Genomic DNA, 7,305 nt, shown 5'->3' on the forward strand with positions numbered 1-7,305 from the left:
AAATGACTCATAGAAATTGCCACAAGTTTCAGAAAATTAGGTAAAAGATTTCAAACCATTACTTTTTATGAAAATCAAAAGACAGGATGTGGGTATACATGTAAGGGCATTTCTAAGTTATGTGATGCTTTTATCAAGATAATATCATGTAGATGTATGTTGTATTGAATAAGGTTTCTTATTAAAGGTGGTTGAACAACAATTGACCTCTAAAAGGTCAGGTAAAGATGTTTTACTATGGAGAACCTGTAAATCTGTGTTGAGTAAAAGAAATTGGAAATGGTGGGTTCACTTAAATGGCCATATGTTTATTAAACCTCAATGGAATTGTCAATATGTGGTATACTTTTTTTTCTCAGAATTGCATTAGCTTTCTTATTCTAAGACAAAGACATCTGTTCATAAAATGTACTAAGTTAAAGGTAGCAAGGGACGATTCGGATAAAGTACCCGTTAATGTTTTTTGTAATTTTTTGTACTTTTTAAGACACTCTTTCACAAAATGGTGATTTAAATGTTTTGTTGAACTCTGAATGTCGTTCGATTGGGTTGTATACCGTCATAGCTCAATGGTTAAAGTATTGGGTTTCTAAACTGTTTGAGTTCAAGTCCGCCTGGAGCTTAATTTTGTTACTGTTTATTGAATTAAATTTTTGAAAATGTAATTGTTCATCCAAATTTGCACATTTTGTGCCTATTTGACTTAAACACTTCTTATCAATTATGATATCTATCATAATCAAGTAATTTTCTGCTAATTTGAGAAAAATATTTCAAGGTGTTTTGAGCCACCTTAAGAGATGCTGTACTTGAAGGCTTATGAGTGTTGCTTAGATTCATAAAATGAATTTTAATGATCATCATTAGAGGGATCTCCCTTGTTGGAATTGGTATGCAATATGAAGACCCCTAATGTTTAATAAGTACATGAGAATTGAATGGTGAAACTTGCGGCTAAGACTGTTGTGTTGACTTTACGCTGTGAAATTGCAGGTTACAAATGGGAGGTTATATAACTCGAAATTTATGTGGATGGGACATTATATACCTATTCACTGGGTATGAGGATGATAGCAAGTTTATTGTCCTCCAAGACAGCCACTATTTCATGGGGCGAAGCCAAGTGAAATAGTTGCTGTTGAGGGGGACAATAAACTTTCTGTCATCCTCACACAACACAACAGTCCTAGTCTGTCTTTCTGTCAGTAAATAGCTATAGGTATCTTAATTATTATCCTGAAGAAAACTTTATTTGTTGGCGATGCAGAATTTCTTGATAATAAACAAATAAGAATTATCGGACTTTGAATTTAATGCTGTGATCGGATTATACCAGAGGTGTTCCGAGTTTAAAAAAGAGGGAAATCATATGCTGCCGGTGAATACTTTCGTTGACTACTCACCATGGACAGATAGCATAGAAACTATTTCACAGTTAGATGGAATAGCATGTTTATTCATTGTAATTTTACATAGGAAATATTCACAGAAATATAATAAACCTTACATTGCTAAGTTTCTGACATTTGATGGTGCAACAAGCACATAGTTTGGAAGGTCAAAGGTGACATCTTTTGTATCTGACTCCTTTTCGGCTTTATAACTCAAAAAGTTTATAACTGATTGAGATGAAACTTTGAGAGATTATTGCAACTATTATGCCTCTAAGATCCTAAAGTTTCTTTGAAAACGTCCTTTCCGTTTTTACGTTACTTCATTTATCAAAAAAATTTAAAAAGTAATTTTGTCCGCTTTAAGATAGGGGATTGAAATTTTCAATGGTTATGATTTTGTCGATTTACCTCTGTAATAAGGCTCGAAATGAAAATCTGTCTCTTCCGGTCAAAACCGGAAGTGAATCAAATTTTTTGAAAAATTGAAATTATGATCGAATCAAAAATGAATATTTGTTTCGTAGAGCTTATCCAGCTGAATCTAACACTGAAATCCGTTTGAAAATTGGATGATGCATTACAGAGATATTGGGGTTTAAAAATTGATTTTTCCAGAAATTTTGATTTCGCGTCCTTGGTCTAAAATAAAGCGTAAATGACCAAAGTAAAATTAACTTGTACCAAAAATAGTTGTTATGTCGTACTTGAAATTAGTAAGGTTTTTGTTAGGTCGCACTTAAAATCATTCGGACGACATTCATCAGTCGTACCAAGAATAATTTGATTTTTTTCATCTTTTTATTTTAGTTACTCTTGTTATTGGTTTAAGAGCTCTGCTTCTTACATGAACTTCCAGCTTTACTGCCGACATTAACGGAAGACCCACTCGTTGCTTTGCAACGAGCTTTGCTCTAGTTATTTTTTTTTTTTTTTTTTCTTACAAAATTTGTGTACAGGATTTCTCAAAAAGTACTCGACCGATTTACACGAAACTTTCAGATTTAATAGATAGTGATCTGAACCTTATTGGAAATTTTTTTACCGATGACGTCATTTCCGGTTTTGAGTTATTAACAATTTAACGATTTTCAGAGGGACGGCTTGTCCAGGGGTTAACTCCTAAACGATTTAAGATATTGAGTTCAAAATTTCAGGGATTGTAGACAAAAGGTTGTAGATCTGACATGTGGTATATATATTTTTCTGTGACCAAAAGCGCCGAAGCTCGCCCGAGCTCGAAAATCACGGTTAAAAAAGCGTCCTGATTTTTCGTGGTTTTCTTTCAATATATCTTTCCTCGATAATATTTTGTTATAACATATAGAACATAAAAATCTTAATATAGTCAAGAGCTTTCATTTGAAATCATGAAAAAGGGGCTGGCCCTTCAAATAAGGGGCTGAGGGGGCTCTAAAGTCTTTTAATGATAACTTTTTACCGTGAAATATTTTGTGATACGTTATAAAAGCAATTATGTTCATTTTAACGTTATTCACCTACACATGGAAATCATTTACTCCTATGTTACGTAATAAGGGGGTTTAAGGGGCCAGAAGTCCAAAACTTTGATGCTCAATATCTCAAAATAGAGGACAATTTTGAAAAGCAATATTGAACAAAAGATGCTCAAATTATTGAGCTTTACAATGTACAATCATTTATTCTTTGTTATGCGATCCTTAAAGGGAGTTACAGGGTCGGGCCCTAAAACGACCCTTTAAAGATATCTCGAGAACGGTACAGAATTTATAATTACTTGTTGAACAAAATGTGTTTGGATTGACAAGAGCTTTCATTTTAAATCAGGAAAAGGGGCTGGTCCTTTAAATAAGGGGCTGAGGGGGCTCTAAGGTCTTTTAATGATAACTTTTTACTGTGAAATATTTTGTAATACGTTATAAAAGCAATTATGTTCATTTTAACGTTATTCACCTACACATGGCAATCATTTACTCCTATGTTAAATAATTAGGGGGTTTAAGGGTCCAGAAGTCCAAAAATTTGATGCTCAATATCTCAAAATGGAAGAAAATTTTGAAAAGCAATATTAAACAAAAGATGCTCAAAATATTAAGCTTAACAATCTGCAACCATAATTTCTTTGTTAAGCGGTCCCTAAAAGGAGTTACAGGGTCGGCCCTTTAAAGATATCTCGAGAACAGTACAACATTTATAAATACTAGTTGAACAAAATGTGTTTTAATTGACAAGTGCTTTCATTTGAAATCAAGAAAAAGGGGCTGGCCCTTCAAATAAAGTGCTGAGGGGGCTATAATGTCTTTTAATGATAAATTTTTACTGTGAAATATTTTGCAATACGTTATAAAAGCAATCATGTTCCTTATAAGGTTTTTTACCTATACATGGCAATCATTTACTCCTATGTTATGTAATTAGGGATTTTAAGGGGCCAGAAGTCCATCACTTTGATCCTCAATATCTCGAAATAGAGGAAAATTCTGGAAAGCAGTATTTAACAAAAGATGCTCAAAATAATGTGCTTAACGATGTACAACCATATATTGTTTGTTATCTGGATCCTAAAATGAGTTTTAGGACCGGATATCAACACAATTTTTCCCAGATATCTCAAAAACGGTAACCAATTACTAAACACTTATTAGCGATACACAAAAATAGCCTTTAAGGTAGTACAAAACAGTATCCGAAAAACAAGCCCTTCGGAAATCCTCGCGCAAGTCAATTGTTTACGAGATACAAATAAATGACGTACATCACGTTCTATGTGTCTTATTATGACGTCACGCCGTGCAAGAACTGTTAAACAAATACTTTATCACAAAGTGGGGGAGGGGGGTATAAACTTCTGTTTAAAAATATCTAGTGGTGGAATTGTTTTGGTATTTACATAATATTATTTACATATTCCAACAATTTATATGATAGTTTTTCGTGGAACTTGAATGATAGGAATTTAAATAAAAACGGTATTTAGTTTGGCGAATAGCTCCATAATAGGGCCTTCTTGCATATACTTTAATTGGACTTATTTTATTGGTACAAAAATGTATCAAAGTCAATAATCATTATTGTTTTAACGTTTAACATGTCTTAATTTCTTTGTTAAAAGATATTTGCCAAAAAAATATTTGGACAATTTTTTTTAAATCATGTATTCTGATGAGCCCACGTTAGCCCTTTTTTAACAGGGTGTCGGAAGCCATAGTTAAGATCTTGATTACGAGAAAACTAATGGTGGAATTTTTTTAAAACTTTGTATACGTATACAGTTCAATATGATGAACATTTGGTGCAATTTAAAAAAAAAATGAATTATGGGAAAAATTTACGCTGTTTGTTTTGTACTACCTTAACTTATATGAGTGAAAAGGAGCTGATCCATCAAATAAGGAACACCAACGGGATAGATAGTCTTTTATTCATTACTCTTAGATCCTGCCTCGTTTTCATGATACGTTTCGTTGACGAAGATCAAGAGTAAGATCATTCCATATTCTAAAAATCGGACGGAAGACCTCCCCGTTGCTCGCAACGAGATCGTGTCTAGTTTTTTATCCCTATTCGTCAGGGTATAGTCATTTAACATATTGAGCATTACAGTTCTCAATAAGATCTAAATCAAATGGGATATAAACCAACATCAAACTCGTGAACCCCAAAAATTGTCCAGAGGCCAAAGTCTAAACAATTCTAAAGAATCAAAAATATGTCAAAATGCTTGCATATAAGTTAAACCATATATTATAACTTTTGAATTTTGGTGAATTTAAACTGTATTCTTTTGAAATATTGGACCCCCCACCCACCCAATGTGGTTCCATCCTACTCCTGAAAAATATGATTTTGACAAATTTAAATCTACACTATCCAAGGTTTCTTTCTTTAATGTTGCACCTTCTCTAAGAATTTTTTTTTTTTTACAGAAAAAGATTTTTCTCAATATATTCCTTTGTAAAGATTTAACAGGTCCCCATTGTGTCCCTAACCCCGGGGATCATAATTTGACCAAACCTAAATCTACCCGACCTGATGATACTTCACACAAATTACTGCTTTTCTGGCCAGTCGTGTTCTGATAAGAAGATTTAAAATAAAATTTCTCTTTATATTCCTATGTAAAAATATAACCCCTGATTGTAGACCTACCTAACCCCCAGGGACCATGATTTGAGCAAACTGGAATCTACACTGTCTTAGGGTGCTTTCACAGAAGTTTCAGCTTTTCTGGCCTAATGGTTTCTGAGAAGAAGATTTTTTTAAAGATAAACTCTATGTACTCCTATGTAAAATGTCGACCCCGCATTGTGGCTTTATCTTACCCCTGGGGACCATGAATTAAACAAACTTGAATCTACACTATCAGAGAATGCTCTACACAAATTTCAACTTTTCTGGCCAAATGGTTTCTGAGAAGTAGATTTTTGAAAACTATCACCAAATTTTCAATAAACCCTAATTATTTCCCCTTGAGATAGGGCGTGTCCTTATTTTTACAAACTTAAATCCCCTTCACCAAATGATGCTTTGTGCCAAGTTTGGTTGAAATTGGCAAGTTGTTCAGGAGAAGAAGTCAAAAGTTTACAGACAGACGGACGGACAAACAGACGGACGCCGGACAAAAAGTGACCAGAAAAGCTCATTTGAGCTTTCAGCTCAGGTGAGCTAAAAATGCTTACATTTTTAAATAGTAGACACTTTTCCGAGAAGAGAACAAAGTTGAGCAAAGTGCTGTGTGATTCATCTTAATTTCTGTTATTTGTTGGGTAATTTCCTTCAGAACATGTGAAGGTTAACCATTTCTTTTATCACACAATTGCTTGCAATAAAATTTATAACAATTGATAGAAAGCAACAGTCGAAGGATTGTATGCATTACGGCTTCAACCTAATGGATAAACAAAATTATATATTTGTAGTTTTCCTCATTACTCCAACGTAAGCTAAAGGGACGCAAAGATACTGTCTCGATATAATGTGAGAAGAAACAGTACGTACGTTGTATTAATTAATCGATATTTTTTAAATTATTTTGATTTTCTTCCTTTGAACCAATAATGAAGCTATTCACCACACAAATGATTTTGATAAAAAATCGACATGCTATTAATCAAAAGAATGAAAACAATTCAACACCGCCTAATGAAAAAATGAGGGTAAATGAAACCGACAATTTAATCGAATTTCTTATGAAATTGAAGGTTAATAACTGTTTTACTCATGATATAAAATGTTATCCTCACAGTAGAAACAAACGATGATTGATAAATTTGTATGTCAATAGGTCATGTCGGCATGCCGTTTACAACGGCTAACACTTCTGGGTCACAGGTCAGTCGGGATAAAAACAATATAACCAACATCATTACATCGGCAAGCCAACTTGCGCTATCCAACTTGTAGTTCAAAAAAGCATATATGTCTATCGATATACGTGCATGTATATACGGTGACATTTTGGAAGACTGGATGTACATGTTGATTTAGAACTAAAATTGCATTAATTATATTCATCATTAAGTATCGGTTTTAGAACGAACAGGTTTAGTTTACAGCTGGACGGATGCATGTGTACATTCATGCCCACTAGCCGTCGAATTCGGGAGTTTTTGGTATGAAACCGCATGATTTAATGTTAAGCAGTTTAACATCATGCAACTCATTAAAATTACAAAATATATAATCATTTTAGATCGATTTTCATCGTTCCAGTATGGGGGGGGGGGGGGGGCTTACTAATTTGGCTAGAAAAGCTTTGCATTTATTTTTATTAACTATAACTTGATAAGTATTACTATTTGTTTTTTTTTTTAATTGAATAGAAATAGATATATTACCGGTTGATTATGAGTGTAAGTAAATTTAATATTTTAATTTATCATGACGATTTGTTTTCCTTATGTACTGTCATGGTAAGAGGCATGAAGTCATA

Source organism: Magallana gigas, chromosome 1 (assembly GCF_963853765.1).
Source record: "Magallana gigas chromosome 1, xbMagGiga1.1, whole genome shotgun sequence".
In the NCBI taxonomy this organism is placed as follows: domain Eukaryota; kingdom Metazoa; phylum Mollusca; class Bivalvia; order Ostreida; family Ostreidae; genus Magallana; species Magallana gigas.